Below are 20,823 nucleotides of genomic sequence, written 5' to 3'. Positions count from 1 at the left end.
GACAAAATGTATTCTTGTACGAGGAAAGAATATGTGTATTTGCTATCACTCGGTCTTGCAATACTTAATGAAAGATGTTCTTGTACAATAACAGATGAGCGTATTGATTCCTATTTAAAGTACATATGTGGGATCGGGAGAGACACAGCAGTTAAATAGCACTGATCGCTCTTCCAGAAGACCCGGACTCAAATCGTAGCACCCACTTAGTTAGTACCTAACAGCTGTCTATAACTCCAGTTTCAGGGGATGCAATGTCCCCTTCTGGCCTACAAGAATGCACGGCACACATATGTGCACAGACATACACGCAGACAAAACACCTCTACAAGTAAAATAAGATAATATTTTTTTAATAAAATAGAAGGTATATTTGAAAAGTTGACTTAAATGGTTCAGTCTAAGTAAAAATCTTCCTTTTGTACAGTACTCCATCTTTTTTAAAGCTTTTAAGTTTTGATATATTTATGAATATACTTTTGAGGTATTTATCCAGAAGTTTTGATAGTCAGTTAATGTCTTTCAGAAGTTTTCATAGCTATAAAATTTGTAACTGACGTGAAAATGGCACTTAAAAGACTACATTTTGAATGAGAACAAGTACTATTCAAGGAGTCTATTAAAATGACTATTACAGGCCTTTAGACTCATAAAACAAAATTTTCAAATTGGACTAAAACCCAACAGAACTAAATTTTTACCTATAATTGTATTCAGTTGACTATTAGCATTACCAGGAAAAAACCTGTGTGGTCTTTTCCACACTCACAGTTCACCTCAGGGCCCCATATTCCGCCCTAACTTCACAGAACAAAGCTTCCTTCTCACAGGCTTGCAAGGAAGGTTACTGTAGCTACGGAAAGTTCTTAATAAGGTTACACTGTTAGGGTTCTTCCTTTGGGACCTACCGGAAAAAGTGTGGAGGACTCTCACGCCACGCTCTACAGCAGTGCTTCTCAACCTGAGGCTCACAATCTCTTTGATAAATTTCTATCTCCAAAAATATTTACATTACAATTTATAACATAATCAAAATTATAGTTATGAAGTAGCAATGAAAATAATCTTATGGTTGGAGGTCACCAAAACATATTAAAGGGTCTCGGCGTTAGGAAGGTTGAGGACCACTTTTCTAGAAGGAAACAACTCAGTATTTGAAGCTTAAATACAGTTGTAGAGATATCCCTAATCTATAAAGGGAAAGATAAACCAAAAACCAAGAAAACTGACTGGTCTCACAAACCCTATAGCCCAGAAATAAAGCCATGATTAAGACTCGTGCCTCCTGATCCAGTGTTCCTTTCCGTATTAATGGGTATTTTTGAAGTGTTGCCTATTAAAGCAGGCAGCTTGTAGCCTTGGAGAATACCAGTGTGACAAAGACAAAACCCTTAACCCTTTGGAGCATGGAAATCAGTGGGAAACGCACAGATACAAGAGAGGGTGTGAGCTGGTACTAAGTGCTTTCAAACAGAGAAGGTGGCATAAAGGAGACTGTCACTATCAGGTGACCAGTGCTTAGTTGCGATTCTTTTACATTGTTTGACCAAAGGGAAAGTCACCTTCCCACTACGATATGTGACTCAGGACCTGCATGCTGGGAGAAAGCAGCCTGTCCCAGGTATAAAACAGGAGAGCTGCCTTTTCCTCTACCCCTCAAGAGGCTCAGCTCAGGCCTGGTTTTTGTTTGGGTTTGACTTGGCTTTTCTGTGTGTGTGTGTGTGTGTGTGTGTGTGTGTGTGTGTGTGTGTGTGTGTGTTTTAAGCATATTTACTACAAAGGGAAATAAACTTGTTGGTTAACAAGTGGGTCATGCATGTAACACATGAGGGTACCCCAGAGGCCAGTATTTTAAGAGATACCTCAGGGCTTATTCTATATAGAACTTTTAATAAAGAATAAGCGATTTGTGGAGAAATGATAGAGCAAATGATTGGAACTCAGGTTTTCAAAGTGAGAAGTGGTGAGAGGGTAGCCACAGACTCTCAAGACTAGTTGCGTCCTCAAAAATATACTGTAAATTGAAAGCATTGCATGTCAATACACACTTGGTGTCACTAGCCTGCTGAACAGGGAAGAGGACTGGCTGTTTAATCTCATGGTCCACACGTGACTGGCAGCTGCAGCTCACTGCCATTGTCTAATAGTGCAAAAGGTGATCATTTGTGGATGCCTTAGCCCAACCTTGAGATGTAAAGTTTGAAGTCTATTTCCCACTGGCCTGCCTACCACTTTCTGTACCATGGTAAAGTTAAAGCCATCATGCACTAAGCCCGTACTAAGACACGGCCATCTGCATCTGGGGGGGCATGACGGGATAGCAGTCTCTGCTAATGAGTCTAGAGTCATCTCCAGAAGAATCTAGGTTCCTATACCCAGAAGATGCTCCAGCACACAACAAGAAAATTTGCTCAGCCATGTTCATAGCAGCCTTATTCATAATAGCCAGAACATGGAAACAGCCTAAGTGTCCCTCAATAGAAGAGTGGATAAAGAAACTGTGGTACATATACACTATGGAATACTACTCAGCTATTAAAAACAAGGAATTCCCGAAATTTGTGGATAAATGGATTGAGCTAGAAATGATCATAATGAGTGAGTTAACCCAGAAGCAGAAAGAATAAAATGGTATATACTCACTTATATCTGTATACTAGCCCAAGGGGCATGTCCCACAAAAGCCTTCACTTACCAGGAAACTGGGACAGAGGGGAGGGCATCCTATTGGGACTCTAAATGAGGGACGCATGGGAGAATAGCAAAATAAAAGGATACAGAGGGTCCTAGAAATCTACAAGTAGAACAATAGGATAAGCAGATTTGGGCCCAGGGGTCCTGCTCAAACTAAGGCACCAGCCAAGGACAATATAGGAGGTAAACTTTAAACCCCTTCCCAGATCTAGCCAATGGTCAGAATATTCTCCACAGTTGAGTGGAGAGTGTGATATGACTTTCTCATATACTCTGGTGCCTCACATTTGACCATGTCCCCTGGAGGGGGAGACCTGGTGGCACTCAGAGGAAGGACAGCAGGTAGCCAAGAAGAGACTTGATACCCTATGAGCATATACAGGGGGAGGTAATCCCCCTCAGGAACAGTCATAGGGGAGGGGAATAATGGGAAAATGGGGGGGGGAGGAATGGGAGGATACAAGGGATGGGATAAACATTGAGATGTAACAAGAATAAATTAATTTTAAAAAATTAAAAAAAAAAAAAGAATCTAGGTTCCACTCTTATGTACAAAGACAGGTAGAGATTAATTATCACTGATTTGTGTGTCAAAATAGTCATATTTTGAGTTAACATGTACTTGTCACCTCTACCAGCAACAAACTATGGAGATAACATTCCAGGAGCCACAAAGTACTGCACAAAGAGCCCGGGGGAGAGAAGAGCTTGGAAAATGAGGAGAGTGAACATCTAAAGTAGAAGGCTTGGATTTCATCCCCCAAACAGTAAGGGATCATTGCAAGATGCTAAGCAAAGAGGGGCCTAATGAGATTCACCCTCTGAGAAGAGCATGTAAGGGTGTGAGAACAGAAACAGGAAACCCGCTGGGGGCAGCGGCCGTGCCCCCAGATGAGCCTGACAGGAACAGTCATTTAAACTGGTCATGCTCTGAGCCCTCATTATGTTTGCAAACAGTATCAGAGATGTGTTTGGGCGTGTGCTTGGTGTTTGGGGGACAAATTACATGAAGCAGAGACAGATTTAGGAAGAGACAGACTTAAGCCGAATACTGGCTCCCAACTTACCGCCTATGGGATTTTGAATACGTGACTGAATCCTTTGAACCTTGGCTGTTTATTGTCTTCAATGATTCTAGCACTTAACGTTAGCTGGCACTTGATTGTGCGTATGGGAGGCATTCAGAGAAGTTGGTTGTTCTTATCGCTTACTTGGTTTTTTTCTCCATGATCCCTTTCACTTTCCAGAACTAAGATGACCTATCCTTTCAGATCAGAAAGGCATGTACAGGACATGCCTGGCCTGAAGGCAAATGGCATCTCAGTTGTAGAGTACACATCTTCTGCTGTGTGCACAAATATTTGGAGTGGATGGGCACCTGCCACGAGCTGACCTAAAGCTGCGATTTCAAAGCTCGTCTCCTGGGGGGTCCCATGGAATCATCTGCTTGAGTGTCACAGCCTCCAACGCTAAGTCTCTTTTTAATTAAAACTTCCATTCCAAGAGAAAGAATCTAGGAGTAAGAAAAGGCCAGAGTGGGTGCCCTGGCTGCTGAAATTACCCACAGCATAAAATAAGAGCCTCAAGGTCAAGGACCATTTAGCCGAGCTTAGTAAAGATATTTTCAGACTCTCAAAATCTGAAAACCATTAGAGTAAATATAATTCTGGGCATTGTACTCAGCTTAGATCAGTTCAGCCCACTCAGGCCCCATTTCCCTGCCGAGCACCTATAATTTGTCACATGTACTTAAGGGAGCCCTTTTTGGCCACTGTAACTCTACAATTAATTGGAGAATAAATCATATGATGATTTGTTAGTCTGACTGCAAATATCACCACCTTTCATTGTCAAGGTCCCTCATCAGACTCTGGCCTTTCAGAGTTTTTATCTCTGTTATCTTAAAAGGTCAAGTGCTTCTAAGCCTTGAAGCTACCAACAGCCCTAACCATGCCGGGGTAATCATCAAATACATTGTTTTACATCGTGATCCTTTGCTCCAGTCTCACAGCTCCTCCTCCCCATCAGGAATCCCCATGCCTTTGACCCTCAAGGGATCTTGGCAGAAACAATCACTACCCATTCTCCAGCCCCAGGTAAGCGGCACACGTGACATGCCAGCACTATACGCTGTCATTTCTTCCCCTCCTACAGTCTGGCACGAGGGTTTCAGCAAGCATCTAGCGGCAAGGAATGACAGTGTCACCCAATTCACCAGCTGTCCTGTGGATCCCAATGTCTCACAGGTCACATGGAGTTTGTCCTGCTGATGAATTCTCTCCAGGCTGTTTTTGAGTCAAGATCCACTCTGAAACAATTGTGTCCAGTGATCCAATTCAAGGGGTGCACCTTGTGTTGTCTGGCATGAAAGTAACTAATATTCTGGGGGCTGCTCTCGGGACTCGATCTGGATTAGTGATGGAATCCCAAAGGAATCCTATAAGACAAGTATCATTACCACCCCAACTTTATAGCCGTAGGATTGAAGAGAGAACGGAGAGCACAGAACTTGCTAAGTAGGAGCTTGAGAGATAGGTCAATGATCATGCCTAGGAAATTTCTGGAGGTGAGGGTTTGTGTGCTTGCTGAGCTAGCATGAGACCCTGAGCTCAGATCCCAGCACCCGTAAGAAGACTGATGTGCCCAGCACTGGGGAGAGGGGGACAGAGATGGCAGGATCGCTGAGGCTTTCTAGCCACAACCCTAACTTCAGGTTTAGTGAGAGACCCTGTCTCAAGGAATAAAGCTGAGTTGCAGAATGTGCCCAAAGTCCTCTTCTGGCCTCCACATGTGCACAGGAACACACACATGCACACACACACACACACACACACACACACACACACACACACATACACCAGCACACACGTGGTATACACAATACTCACACTCATGTACACACAATTCCCTTATGACCCCCAGAAATTTACTAAACATCACTAACAGCTTCATGACCTGAGACCCTATAGGCCAGTCATTCTCAATTCTCCTAATGCTGTGACCCTTTAATATTGTTCCTTGTGTTGTGGTGACACCCCAACCATAAAATTATTTCATTGCTACTTCATAACTGCAATTTTTCCACTGTTACAAATCATAATGTAAACATCTTATATTGCAGAGTATCTGATATGTGACCCTTATCACACAACCCTTAGTTTGTCCCTAGAGGATTTCCGATCCTGTCAATTTACCAGTCAATATAAACCATCACAGGGCTCCAGAGCATCCTTGGCCTCATCCATTACAGGGCTGTGCTGTGCACTGGTGGATGCTCCAGAGCATCCTTGGCTTCAGCCATCACAGGGCTGTGCTGTACACTGGTGGATGCTCCAGAGCATCCTTAGCCTCAGCCATCACAGGGCTGTGCTGTGCACTGGCGGATGCTCCAAAGCATCCTTGGCCTCAACCTCCTGGATGCCTCCTTCCAGGCAAAGTTAGCTCCACTGAGATTCACCACATGATACCATGACTTTTAAAAAAAAGCACAGGGCAGCAATCTTTATAGCTACAGAATAGCTTAACACTCCACTCAAATTCAAAGATTAATGTCATCATTAATCAAATGAGTTCTCATTCAAGACAGAATGTGTGGTTTCCCTCCTCATCTTCGCTTCCTATGTTTCCTCTTCCTTTTTCTCATCCTAAGGCTGAAGATGGCTCACAATAAGCCACAGGGTGCTTAGCTGGGGACATTCACTTTCTTCAAGTCGGTGACTGAGGCATTAAGAGAGGTGTGCGGTTTCTTAGGCAGTGACAGCTTGATCTCAAAGTTTGCTACAGGGCACTTCAGACTCCTTTAATCACCCTGAAGGTGTGAGGAGACACCACACAAGCAGAGTGTCAATTGCACAGCCCACTTTAAGGAGGCTATTTGCTGCCTTCTGTCCTAACTGTAGGTTAAACACCCTTGTGGTTCATAGACTCTAAAAGAGTTTATTGCCTGTACGATGCGGCCCACTGTGCCAGGATCTTGCATACAGGAAAGCATTGAGAATCTGATATTTAGGCACAGATTCTTCCTGGACTAAAAAGGACAGTTTGCTAAGCAGGGTGATGTTTCGTCAGCTTTCCAACTCTCCCTCCCTGAGAGGATACCTCTTAAAACTCCTGTCATAGTGAACGGGCCTCACAACTGGTGTCTCTTGTGTGGGTCAGAAAAATACACCCAACTGATAAGCCGCCAGGGAGCTGTTTGTATGGAGCTTTTTTACCAAGAACTCAACTCTAGAGAGTCATACCAGGCATCTTTAAGAAATCAGACTCTGCTCATCTGAAATAAAAACATCTGACTCAGTGCAACAGGCTTGGGAAATTTCTCACATTGTTGGGACTTTGCTGGGAATGGTTTTGTTAATCCTGCCACCACACATGCTGTACTCGCCACCCGTTCTGAGCCAGTGTGCTTTCTCTCCCACCCACAGCCTCTCTGGCAGCTACTGCCGCAAAAATTTCAGTGAGAAGGTATCTTAGTTACCTTTTCTATCGCTGTGACAAAAACACCACAATCAGAGCAACTTATAAAAGAACGCTTTTAATTGGGAGGCTTTCTTAAAAGTTTTAGAGGATGAGTCCATGACCATCACGGCAGACAGGCATGGTCCTGGATCAGATCTATGGACACTAGGCAGAGAGCGAGCCAACTGGACCGGCATGAGTGTTGGAAGCCATAAAGCCTAACTCCGCCAACAAGGCCACACCCCCTAATCCTCAGTTCCATAAGCTGTGGGGCCCGTTCTCATCCAAGTCACCACAGAGAAAAACCCAGAGATCTTGGGTTCCCTCAATTTCTCCGCTGAACACTTAACCACAGTGAGACTGGGTGCTCAGCCACACAGTGAGGACAGTGGGTGTCAGAGAGACTGAAGTGTCCCCCATGCCCTTACAGTTCTATGATTCCTTCGACTTGTTTTCAAGCAGGTTTTTCTGAGCTCTTGCATGCCAATGGCTGTTCTAAACCATCACACATAAACGTTACAGTAGTCTCTAGAAGGGAGTCACTACAATCCCCACGATAAAGATGAAGACACTCCTCCAATCCGTGTGCTGTCTTCAGGAGGCCATGGCTCAGGCAGGTGGAGCATTGCTAGACAGCATAGGGCTGCACGCACAGCCAGCTCAAATGGCCCCTCTAGGAACTTAGCGCAGGTCCTGGCACAGCAAGGGATCAACATGAATCAAATTCGTAAATGAAAGAATAAACTTCCTTATAAAGTCTATTAAGAAGGATGAGAAGGGGGCCAGAGATATGGCTCAGCAGTTGAGAGTGCTTCTTTCCAGAGGACCAGAGTTCATTTCCCAGTGCTCATCTCAGCCAGATCACAGCTGACAGTAACTCTTGTTCCAGGGGATCTGGTGCCCTCTTCTGGCCTGCACTTTACTTACGCTCACCCGCATATACTCACACAAAGACAAACACACACACACACACACACACACACACACACACACACATACACACAAATGCATAGATAAAAAATAAAGTGGGCAGGGTGTGGTACTGGACACCTTTTTATCTGAGCACTTGGGAGGCAGAGGCAGGAAGATCTCTAGAAACTCAAGGCCAGTCTAGTATACATAAGATCCAAACCAGCTAGTGCTACATAGTGAGACCCTGTCTTCATAAATACAACAAATCTTTCTTTTTAAATAAGGAGAGGAGGGGCGAGAGACATTGTAACACTCTCGGTATCTGAGTTTCAAAAACACTAAAGACTAAGTTATCATATGACTTTGTGATTGGTCCAGATTACTCTCACCTGCCTTTTAAAAATAAACATGTTCACGTGATGGAAGATCTTTAAAGATGAAGCACTCACTGTGGCTTTACTCTGGTAATTATGGGATGTGTGGGTTCTATTTTCTAATCTTGATCCATGTAATCAGGAAATAATATTTTTGAGAGACCACATTTAGCTTCAGTCTTATTTTGAACCATTTCACAAAATGTTTTTAAAAAGTCTGGTAACCATCTTAGAAATCACGCTTTTATCAGATGAGATAATACTCTCAGATAATTTTGTCAAACATCAAGAAAGGGAAAACATGTTCTAGATAAGAAAGAAAATTGAGTGAATGCAAAAGGTTTAGTCATATTCATATAAAATATCCTTCTGTCCTTTCCATGCATCTTAGTAGCTCACAGAAAACACTTAAACTCTAGTACTCAAAAAACTGAAGCTGTGTATTGCAACAAATTCAAGGCTATCCTAAGCTACATAGTGAGAGTAAGGCCAGCCTGGGCTACAAATCGAGACCATATCTCTAAAACAGCACTTTTCAACCTGTGAGTTGTGACTTTGTGGGTTCAAATGACCCTTTCACAGGGGTCACCTGAGGCCATCAGGAAACACAGATTTTTACATTATGATTCGTAACAGTAGCAAAACTACAGTTATGACGTAGCAATGAGAGTAATTGTATGGTTGGAGGTCAGGACAACAGGGAGGAACTGTATTAAAGGGTCACAGCATTATGAAGGTTGAGAACCACTGCTCTAAAAAAAAAAAATTTTTTTTTTAACCCAAAAGTCATCATTATCTGTAAAAAGTTAAATGATTGCTCGAAATTCAAGAATTTACTGCTGTGATTCCTCTTATCATTTCTAATTGGCAAGAGTAACATAAAGACAACGTTGTGGTATCTATAGCAAGCCCAAAATTACCCACTGCAGAATAAACATTTTTAGAATAAGGCGAAAAGTGTCCCGGCCTGCAGCAATTTGGAGCTGACCTGACTGGGGCAACAGGGAAAGAAGAAGCAACAGGCTCACACTGGGATCGGGTGAGGCGCGAGCTCTGGTGGAGGTGCACCAGCAGCCTGGAAACATTTGTTACTTGTTTGTTAGCGCAACTGAAGGAGCTGGTCTCTGCAGGGAAACATTCTCTGGGCTGCCCCCCTCACAGAGGAGAAAGCCGGGGTTGATATTTTCTCCACACACTATCAACGTATCCATGGGTCTGAGACATTGGCATCCTCAAGATGGCTGTGCTCACGTCAACAATACTCATTCATACGGGTGGGGCACTCACTTTCCACAGCAAAGAGTAACATCCAGATCTCACGTCCAAGAATTCCTCTTCTATGTAAATAGATATTCAACCCTAAGTGATTTTATGTTGCCACCCTTTTTGCTCTCTTTCAAATCCAGAGCCTCTTTTTTTTATTAAATACGCACATATGTGAATATATATGCACATATATATTCCTAAATATGTAAATACAACCTGCTCAGTCTATAGAACATTATTCATATGTATATGTTTTGAGGGCTGACCATTTAGTTTTAGATAATCAGTTGGTGTGCTCTTCTCTGGGGAAGACTATTCCTCCCGCTCTCAGCATTCCTCAGTTACCCATAGTCCTTTGTGTAGGCCTGAAGCTTGATGACCTTTCTCCATCCACTTTGGTATATCCACTACTGTTGTCCTCGTTCATGCGTAGTTATGAGTGATACTTCTGGCGTGACACACTCTCACAGCAAACTGCCTGGTCCTCTGGCTCTTGTAACCTTTCTGCCCTCTCTCCTGCAATGTTCCCCGAGCCTCGGGCAGAAGTTGTTCTGTGCAGTATCCACTGGGACTGGGCTCAATAACTCCGCATTTTGATTGGTTGTGGTTTTCTGTAATGGTCTCTGCTTTGCAAAGGGAAGTTTCCTTGATGGGGGCTAAGAACTGAACTTATGTGTGGGTATAGGGACAAACATTTAGAATGTAGTTAAGGGTTCTGCTGGTTCAGTAAGCTGGCAGTTGTAAGTTCTCCTTTGAGATCCATGACTTCACTAGCCTCTCACACCAGATTTTTCTATGGGTTCTGAATACTGAACTCAGGCCCTTGTATCTACAATACAAACACTTAACTGAATGAGCCAAGTCCCTCTCCCCCAATGAAACTCTTTGATCAATACATGATTTGATCTTAGGCTAAGACACAGACAAAATAGTTACTTACTTTATACTATTTCGTATATACTCCTTCACAAATATTTATTGACTACTTTCTGTGCTAGGTATTGTGGCCCCTCTGATGAACTAAACAGAGTCCTTAGTCTTGACTGTAACAGAATTTTTTTAGTAAGGACAGAGCCAGTGTTCTACTTCATGTTGTTGCCTGCATGGGCAGGTCAGTGTCAGGGGACAGAGAAAAATCTCCCAAGAGAATTTATTGCTGGCATCTGAAAACCTGGAAAAAAGCAGTCCAGGGGAAAGGCTGGAGTGGGGGCTGGGGTAGCCAGGAAGATGAGGCATGTCACATGGAGGATTAGTGTGGTGCATTCCCAAACCCACAAGTCTGTTACAATAGGACAAGATGATATTTGTCCCCATCGCTATATCTGTAGTTCCTTTTGAGGTAGACAAGATAGCTACACTAACTTCCATTAACATACATCATATTTGACTACTGTATCTGTTGCTATAGCGACAGCTCCTTTTGAGGTAAGGGAAATAGCTACAATAACTTCTGTTAACATACATCATATTTGACTACCATATTTTCGGTAGCTTTTATAACTATATGCTTTTATTCTTCCTGCTTCATCCATATTCTCCCCATCATAGTCAGCTCTGCAGTCTGGCTCTGGAGAAATCTGCACCTGCTCTGAATGTGTCATTTATCACCACTCCAAGGCCCGCGGGACTGAGAGGGAAGGCTGGTGTCGACCACACCAGTACTTAAAGGTTCAACTGCCAGCTGCCTGAATTTCTCCGGCCCACAGAATTCCACTGCTCTTCTGGTAGGAAGAAAAGGATTACAGGATTCGTCTCCTAATACCACTTCCAGCCTTCCATATATAGTCAGAGGAAGGGACTCACAGTGACTTCTGTGACAGCTTTTGGTATTTAGGCCAGATGCCATACTCAGACATCTGTCTGGAGAGAGGCCGCAGAGGTTTCAACCCTGTAGGTGGGGTCAAGGCATGTATTATTGCAGCTGAGAGCACCAGGGTTTTACAGCCCTTTCAGACGTGCCACACACAGCAACCACACAGCAAGGGAACAAAGCCCAAAACAGTTGTTCCAGTTAGAAAGCCAGCAAGTCAGCAGCGTGAGGACACAGGAAGTATGTCCCCCATGGGTAGGGCAAAGAGTCCTCGAGGTAAGCAGAGCCATATATCCGCAGGAGCTTCTAACTCTGCCCCCAGCGAGCGCTGGTTTCAACTGCACAGAGAAAACAAAGGGAATTCATTCGTCAGAACCCTAGTTCTTTCAAGGTTCACCCACTTCCAAGACACCACCCGTGAACAATGTATCCTGGTTGCTGGCAGCACCAGCCTGGCATTTCCAGGGCATCTGCAGAAGCACGTGTGTTCCTTCCAACCCTGACCTTCCTAGGGAAGCAGAGTCAGCCTGCTACAGGAATGCCAAGATCCCTAGGCATCTCTACCCATCAAGATCTTGTAGATTGGTAATAAGCATGACATTTAGACAAATATTTTGAGGTTTGGAGCTTCCAGGGGTGGCTGTCAGCCGAGTTTGACTTGATGGGCATAATAATGACGGAATATGGCATTTGAGGAACTGTGACATATGGAAGAAAGACTGGATCCAGGAGGCGGGGCACAGTCTCCTGCTTCTAAAATACCATTCAATCTGGAGAGAAGCTTGGGCTGGGTCTCTGGGTTTCTGCTGACCTTTCTAAGGGAAAGGGGATGTTCCTAGACCTTGAAGAGGAAACAAGAGACATGAGTGGGGCTAAGGCCCCTTCATCCAACATGGTTTCTAGATGGACCAGCGCAGAGATCTGGGGAAATAGGAGATAGAAAAGGCAGACATGAGGGCTAGGATGGTGGCTCCAACTGTAAGGCACCTGCACCTTGCGGGCACGAATATGATCTCCAGAACTCATCTAAAGGTGAGAGGTGTGACAGCATGTGCTTGTAAACCCAGGACTGCGAAGGCAGAAATAAAAGATCACGAGGGCTCTCTGGCCTACAAATCTGGCCTGACTAGGGATCTTAAACCAGTGAGAAGCATGCTCTCAACGGAGGTGGACAGTTTTCCTGTTGGTGGCAGGAAAGGATGTCCTCTCACCTTCCTGTGCATAAACACACAGAAAGAAGAAAAACAAAAAGGAGAGACAGAAAGAGACATCAAGAGGGAAAAGGAGAGGGAGGAAGGTGGGGAGAAGGCAGAAGGAGAAGGGAGAAAGATAAAGGAATAAGGGTGAAGGAGGAGCCATAAAATGGTGAATTTAGGCACAGAGAGACACAGGAGCAGGAAACAAAAGCACTGGGCCAGAGCAGCCAAAGGAGCTTTGGAAAAGTGAGCGCCAAGATTCTGTGTTATGAAGTATCCGAACTTTGAGGCAGTACCTCCTTATGGAAAATTAAGGAAAACAGCCAAGCTCCAGGTCTGCCTTTGTGAGAAACGACACAGGAATGACATGGTCAAGAGAGAGAATCAACTAAGTCTGAAGCATTAGTGAGAAGATCCAGAGCCAAAGCTGTAAGAAATAGACCTGAAGTCTGCAAACTCCTGCGTCATGAGTCTGCCTCTAGTCCTCAAGAAGGGGAGGGAGAAGGTAGCCATAGCCCCTCTCCTCCCCGCCCCCCCTACACACACACACACACACACACACACACACACACACACACACACACACACACCCCTCAGCAACTGACTCAGCTGCCCCTCAGGTGATGTGCTACTCTGCCCCGGGGCCTGCATATGGATTGACAGATCCCACAATGGTTCTAACCAAAGCCTAATACTCATTTTGGACTGTGTCAAGTGCAAACCCAATGATGCCCACACCCCTTAGGACACATAAAAGCCTGCTAAAAGGAGTCATTCTTCCACAACCTTGCAGTGACAAAAACAAGACAGAAAATACCAAGTGCTGGCAAAGGAATAAAGAAGCTGTAGCTCTTGTTCACTGTTTGGGGAGTGTTAAAAATGGGGCACCTACTATGGAAAATGATGCAGCTGTCCACAAAAATACTGATAAAGAATTGCCACACAATCTAGCAAGTCTACTTCTTGCTATATATTCAAAGTAATTGAAAGAATCTCAAAAGGATCCAGGATCCTAACACAAACATTTAATGCAGCACTACTCCCACAGCTAAGGAGCGGAATGGGCAATCAAAACACAAAATACGCAATAGCCAAACAATGAAATAGTAGGCTGCCTTGAAAAGGAAAGATACTCTATCACGTGATATGATTTGTTTAAGCCCTGAGGACATTATGTTACCTAAAATAGCCAGTCAAAAGAGAATAGATACTGTATTATGCTGCTATGGGGCATCAAAGGAGTTTGTAGATACTAAAAACAAAATGACATATACACTGATTTGGGAGAAGGAAGAAATGAAAAGTTATGGTTTAATGAGTGAATGGTTTCAGTTCTGCAAGATAAGCACAGTCCAGGGATTGGGTTTTTTTTTTTTTTTCTCCTTCATGTAAATATACTATGTACCGGCCTTGAAAATGATTCCTATGATAAATCTTATAATAAAATAGAAATGCAACCACGGGGCCGGGAAGACGAGTGAAAGGTGGGAGCATTTCACTGTGCCAACATGAGGGCCTGAGCGTAATACCCAGCACACATGTAAAACGCCAGGCACGGCCATCCATGCGCAGCAGCAACGCAGGCCTAGGAGCTGGGGAACAGAAGCCTGCTGCCCACCAGCCTGGTTCCGGGTTGATGGAGAGACCCTGACGCCAGGGAGCGTATAGACAGTGACAGTGACAGAGCAGAACACCAGGCAACCTCCTGGGCCTCTGCACACACGCCTGTCCACACAAACACCACACACCATTGTCTTATACCATATCCCCACCACCGCTACTCTCTCTTTCCCTCTCCCCTCCCCCTCCCTTCCCCCCCCCCTCACATACACACAGGGAAACCCATAAACCATATTCCATGTGACAGGCAATTATACACCAGCCTTCCTTATACCTTATTATGAATTCATTTATCAGATTAGCGTCGTTCTCTGAAGGTTCAATTTATCAGTCTTGACAAGAAAGAAGAAGTGAGGTTCAGCAAAGGGGGCCATGGGGAAGCACGGCAGTCTCGGGCCTTCTAAGATACCTGGAAGCTAAGGTAGCCATGTGGCCATGGAAGGGGCCGCTGGGAAGATGAGAAGCATGGGCGGGGGGGGGGGGGGGGGGGGGGGGGCAAGTGCACCACTATATTTCATTCTTTCTGCTTTCCCTAAAGCCACTTTCCTTGGGCGACCTCACTAACTCACGGGCAGCAAGGGCTTGCAAAGACCGCCCTGAGAAGGGTGCTCTGGCGATGGTACCACAGCTGAGCTTCCAGAACCGACTTCGGACTTCTTCCGTGCTGTGATGCACACCCACTGAACTTCGCGGGGGGCCCAGCTGGCGGCTATTTTTAGGCTTGTTTCTCTTTCCATGACTGACAGCAACTGTGTAGCACAGAGGGAGAACTTGGCCTAGGAGCCAGACACAGGGTTGGGTTTTTAGGAGACTTGACTGCCAGAGAAAAGTGGCAGTACCCTTGGCCTCCGCCTCTCTGCAAAGAACACAATCTGTCGGCCTTCGGCAGGAAAATGACCTGCAGACCTGGGACTTAAGCGCTGAGAACGTATTACTCCCAAGTAGTTTCTGCTAGCACGTTAGGGGCTCTGGCTTGTAATGTCTAGCGTGCTGTAGCCTTGATGCTGCCCCCACCCACCTGGAGGACTCTCGGCACCTTGCCTGAGCCTGCCCTGGTGCTCTCCCTACCACAGGACAGGCTCTAAGCCTGGGACCATGTAGTTTGCCCCAGGCCTTGCCTACTCAGCGGACAGCCCTTGCCTAGAATGTAGCTCCAGCTCGGAGCATCCTCAGACCGGACCTAGGACGCACAGGAAATACAATGGTACCGCTCTAAGGCGCAGGCCTCCATCATATGGGGAGGTAAAACACCATGCATCACCTATGATCGTCCCGTTCAATCAACAATTCTCCCGGCTTCACCCCAGAGAAGACGCTGCAGGCTATTTCTGCCGCCTCCATGCTCCACATGCAGAGACCCAGGGCTCCCACTTAGCTCCAAGGTAAGAGGAAGCTCCCCTCTGATTATCAGACCAGCCCACACTGGCTTTCGCTGAGACAACCAGCTGTCTCACTCTCAACTTGCTGGGCAAGGGTAGAAACCTCAGATGGTAAGGACCACAAATGACAGACTCCAAGCTTCCTGAGGACTTACAGCTTCCCTGAAGGCCCATCCTCCACCGCCCCACGTGGGAATTCTTCAGTCATCTAGAATGGCAGCACAAAAACCCTCATTCATTCAAGCTGATTTTCCTTTCAGCACTGATAAAAATTAGAGAATTGCTCAGCTTGGCTAACATTAAGAGTCAAGGTCTCCACTTGAAATACAGCTCGGGGAGGTTAAACACGGACAGTGCACGACGAACAAAGACCGGACCGGGAGGCTGCTCTGGCCACTGTTAACAAATGCCAAAAAGGCAAGGAAGAGCGCGAGTCAGATGCTGGCAGTGGGCTCAACGGGCAAGGAACGGAAGGCTCGCTCGTGTTTCATTATCAACAATGGAAAAACTGAATCACACTAGTTAGCGGTAGGCAGGGAGCCAGCGCTGGCTTGATTAGATCTTCATTCTTGTGGGTCCCTCATCCAGAGAGAGCCTGGATGTGGAAGAGAAGCAGAGCTGGCAAGGTGTCCAGCACCTGTGTGTGCCTGGATCCGCCACCTCTTTGAGTGAACAAGCAGGGACTAGACTCTAGTCACCAGAGAAAAGAAGGGAACGAGAAAGATTCAGCCAGGCTTACACCCAGGCCAAGTTTTACTGGGCATGCGCATTCTTCCCCGCCATCTGAAGACAGATCCTCCTCTTACCCCCAGTGGATGCTCTCAGTTAGAAGGTGTCCTGTTTACAGACAGAGCTAAGAAACAGGCTGTCAGTGATGAACAGTGATATGGAAGCATAAGTCCAATAAACTTTTTGCTCCCTAACTTGCTTTTGGGTCTTAGTGTTTCACCCAGCAATAGAAACCCTGACTAAGACACTCTCCCACTAAACAAAAAAGTTCAGTTATAGTAGCACAGTGTAAGAGTAATCTCAGTGCCGAGTGTGGGAACATACACCTAGAATCCCAGCACTAGAGGCTGCAGCAGGATGACTGTGCTTTCAACATCTGGTTATATATATATATATACATATATATATAGTGTGTGTGTGTGTGTGTGTGTGTGTGTGTAGAGAGAGAGAGAGAGAGAGAGAGAGGGAGAGAGAAGGAGACAGACAGACAGACAGACATCATAGGAGCCTTAAGAGCCATATTTACTAACATTTGCCAATTTGGAAGGTAATACATTATTTTGTCATTGTTTAAAGTCTTGTAAAAATTATCTGTGATGAAAACTACTTCCTGGAAGAGATTGTAATTTCATAATTATCTTAAGCCTAATTTATTTTCATTCAAAAACAAAAAATGATATGTTAAGCTGTGAAAGTGACAACATAAAGAAGAAGATATATTGGGAGAATGTCAGGTCATTGGTAGCTAAGAGCTTATCTAGGGAGCATCCCTTAGGTAAAGTGAGCATAGCCAGCCAAACACAGAATTGTGCAGACTTCACACCATGCAGAACCAATTTAGAATGCTTCAACTGAACTTTTGCTCCTAGTGGCATAAAACAGAAATTAATATAATTGACTCCATTGCAGGCTATAAGGGCAGTGTACTCTCGTACATAAGACATATGCCATTCTGTAACATAAAGTGTAAATATTTAGCCAGGCAGGCATGGTGGTACATGCCTATTATTCCAGGACAGAAGAGGCTACAGCAGGAGGTGGCCATGAGCTCTAGGGCTATAAAGTGAAATCCTGTCTCAAAGAACTTATGTGTGTGTTTATGAGTTGTCTTTTCATGATGTCTAATCACATTAGTAAAAAAAAAAAAAAAAGGTAACCCAACCAGAAACACATTGACGTTGCTCTTATCAAAGCTCACTTTTCTTTATTTTATTTTATTCTTGACACAGGTTCTGACTATGCAGTCTTGACTGGCCAGGTGGGTCTCCAACTCATAGAGGTCCCCCTGCCTCTGCCTCCAAATGCTAGGATGGAAAGGATGTGCATGCGTATATGTATATATACATGCGTGCGTGCATGTGTATGTGTGTGCATGTGTACAGATATATGGTGTATATGTGCATGTGTGTATATGTGAGTGTATATGTGCGTCTCTGTGTGTACATGTTTAATTATTACTGTGAACCATGGTATAATATAAGTATGCTATTAGTCTAAGGCCTTGGCTTTAAGGCTTTATAAGGTCAGGTTTTTACATGGAAGCTCACTGTATGAGATAGAAAAGTGAGTATGCTCTCCCCAGTGCTGTGAAGGGAGTGGGATTCACCCTGCTGGCCTACTATGGTCCTCCTCCCCCCCCCCACCCCCTTGCAGCTGAACTTGCAAACCAAAGGCCTGGATACTAGATCTTATCAGTCTATGGCATCAGCACCAATTTGCTTCTCAGTGTTCAGATTTGGGGAACTCAGAAAAGCACTCATTCGTGTCCACATTCCAAACCAAGTGAGACCGAGAGTAGGGCTGTCCAAAGATTCACGGAGTGCGAAAGCCAGGGGATTGTTAAAAGCGGCAATGAATTCACCTGACTTGGTGACATGTCCTTTCCATCCTAGCATTTGGAGGCAGAGGCAGGGGGACCTCTATGCGTTGGAGACCCACCTGGTCTACATAGCTAGTTCCAGGCCAGTCAAGACGGCATAGTAAGAACCTGTCTCAAGAATAAAATAAAGAAAAGCGAGCTTTAATAAGAGCAACGTCAATGTGTTTCTGGTTGGGTTACTTTTTTTTTACTGATGTGATTAGACATCATGAAAGGGCAACTCATAAATGAAAGTGTTGAATTTGGAGCTCACTGGTGCAGAGGGCAGTCCGGTTCATAGCTGTCATGTCAAGGAGCATGGCGGCAGGCAGGTATGGCAGTAGAGCAATAGCAGAGCTTATGTCTGATCCACAAGCAGGAGGCAGCGAAAGAAAGCTAGCGGGGAATGACGCAGGCTTTGGAAACATCAAAGCCCACCCCAGTGACACACCTCCTCCCATGAGGCCACACCTCCGAATCCTTCCCAATCAGTTCCACCAACAGGGAACCAAACATTCGAACATATGAGCCTATGAGGACATTCTCATTCAGACCACCTCAGTCTCCTAAACTGAACTGTGGAAAATAAACAGATCTATGGAGATACACAGCACTAGAAACTAGAAGGCTCCAACCTCAGCCCCACTCAAAGCCGGAGCGCCGAGTAGGAGCGCCGAGTAGGTGGGCCTGACAACACGGAGGTACTCAAGCGGCACCGAGTTACACATGTTCAGAACAGTTGGGCGTGCTACAGCAATGGCTCACTGTAAAGACTCCGGCTGCAGAGAGGAAGGAGTTGCCGCCCCGAAACACTCAGCAAAATGAAGCAAACTTTGCTGCACCTCAATGTCTATGTCCCTTGATGGGATATAAAGTTCTTGCAGCCAAAGACTACGCACTGCTGGGTAGCTAACACGTAGCATATATGAGCTGCTCAGCGAACAGGTGCCACATGGATAAAATTAGTCTGTTGTCTACAATAAGCGCTGTTTGCAATTACGTCAGAACACCCCAATTCCCACACCATGGTGTTTGAGTCTTGAACAACATACATCCAAGCCAGGGAGGCAAGAGGATCACTATGAGTTTGAGGCTAACCAAAGCTACACAGTGACACGCTGTCTTGGCAGTAGAGGATGAGGAGAAAGAGGAAGAAGAGGGACAATGGCACATATACACTAACCCTGAACAACTGAAAGGGCTGGCTCATCTTGAGGGTATTTGGCAAACTGCTTTTATTCATCCTTGGTAAGCAAGGATGCACAGACAAGCTTGGTCTACTCAGCAACAAGGAGGTATGAAAAAGCAAGAAATCCACTACCACAGGAAAGAGAAACAAGGACAGAGCGCTCTCGCTCTCCCTCTCTCTCTCTCTCTCTCTCTCTCTCTCTCTCTCTCTCTCTCTCTCTCTCTCTCTCTCTCCCCCCTCCCTCCCTCCCCTCCCTTCCCCTCTCCCTCCTGTGGGGGGGGGAGCGGGGTCAGCAGGCCTCCAGCCACTGAGAGCAATACACAAGGAGGGAGGACACATGGGCACACTAGGAACTTCATCCATCTGGAATTCCTACTTAGATCCTAACATACTCTAATTGGACAAAGCCTGTTTAATCTTACATCAACTCCCTTTTGGACTCAGACTCTATCAGTGATGGTTGCTGTTGTTGTAAAAGGCAACTAATTGTAGTCTTACCTTCTCTACAAAAGAAGCAATGCTTCCTAATAACACCAGGCATAACTGTTTTTCTAATTATATAACTTACATATACATGTTTCTAATTATATATGTATATGCTCTAATTATATATTTATGCATAATATATAAACATGTGAATTTTATATATTTATATTCTAATTATAATATAATAATATATATTTGTTTGTTTGTTTGTTTTTCAAGATAGGGTTGCTCTGTATAGCCCTGCGTGTTATGAAACTCTGTAAATCAAGCTGGCTTTAAAATCAGATATTTGCCTACCTCTGCCTCTGCCTCTTCCTTCTAAATGCTGGGATTAAAGCCTTGGCTATATATTTCTAAGTATATAATTGCAATTATATTTCTTATATAAAAGTACCAGACTGATAGACCCGCATTTAGGGCAGCAGTAGTTAATACAAAGGGAAAACTAATTTACATAATATCTCTTTTCTTAATTCTTCTATTTTACTGGTCACTGGTCACTGGTTTTGATAGCCGAGACTGGCCTTGAGGTCGACACCTTCCGCCATCAGCCTTCTCAAGATCTGGGTTCCAGGTGTGGGGCGCGGGTCGTCATTCCTAACACAGGGTTGTAGCTTCAGGTTGGTTTGAATCATGATAGCATATGGATATTATTTTTATTATTATTATTATTATTATTATTATTATTATTATTATTATTATTTACCCTTATATTTACTGAATTATTTTCACTTTAATTCCACTTCCAAATAAAGTGGTAGACTGAAAGCAGATGAAAACAGGCAGACATAGTCTAGAACTCCACATTCTCACCAACAAAGTCCTGCTGGTCATTCATTCCTAAAACACCTC

At 44.7% G+C, this 20,823-nt stretch overlaps 1 pseudogene; it reads right to left on the bottom strand.

The window, feature by feature from the left end:
- LOC127183622 (very-long-chain (3R)-3-hydroxyacyl-CoA dehydratase 2-like) overlaps positions 1 to 18,616 on the bottom strand; it is an 80,523-nt pseudogene extending 61,907 nt beyond the window's left edge.
- Positions 18,617 to 20,823: the final 2,207 nt, after the last annotated feature.

Source organism: Acomys russatus, chromosome 31, assembly GCF_903995435.1.
Source record: "Acomys russatus chromosome 31, mAcoRus1.1, whole genome shotgun sequence".
Lineage (NCBI taxonomy): Eukaryota > Metazoa > Chordata > Mammalia > Rodentia > Muridae > Acomys > Acomys russatus.
Note: the sequence above shows the minus strand (reverse complement) of the source record. Positions and strands in the feature narration are given on the sequence as shown.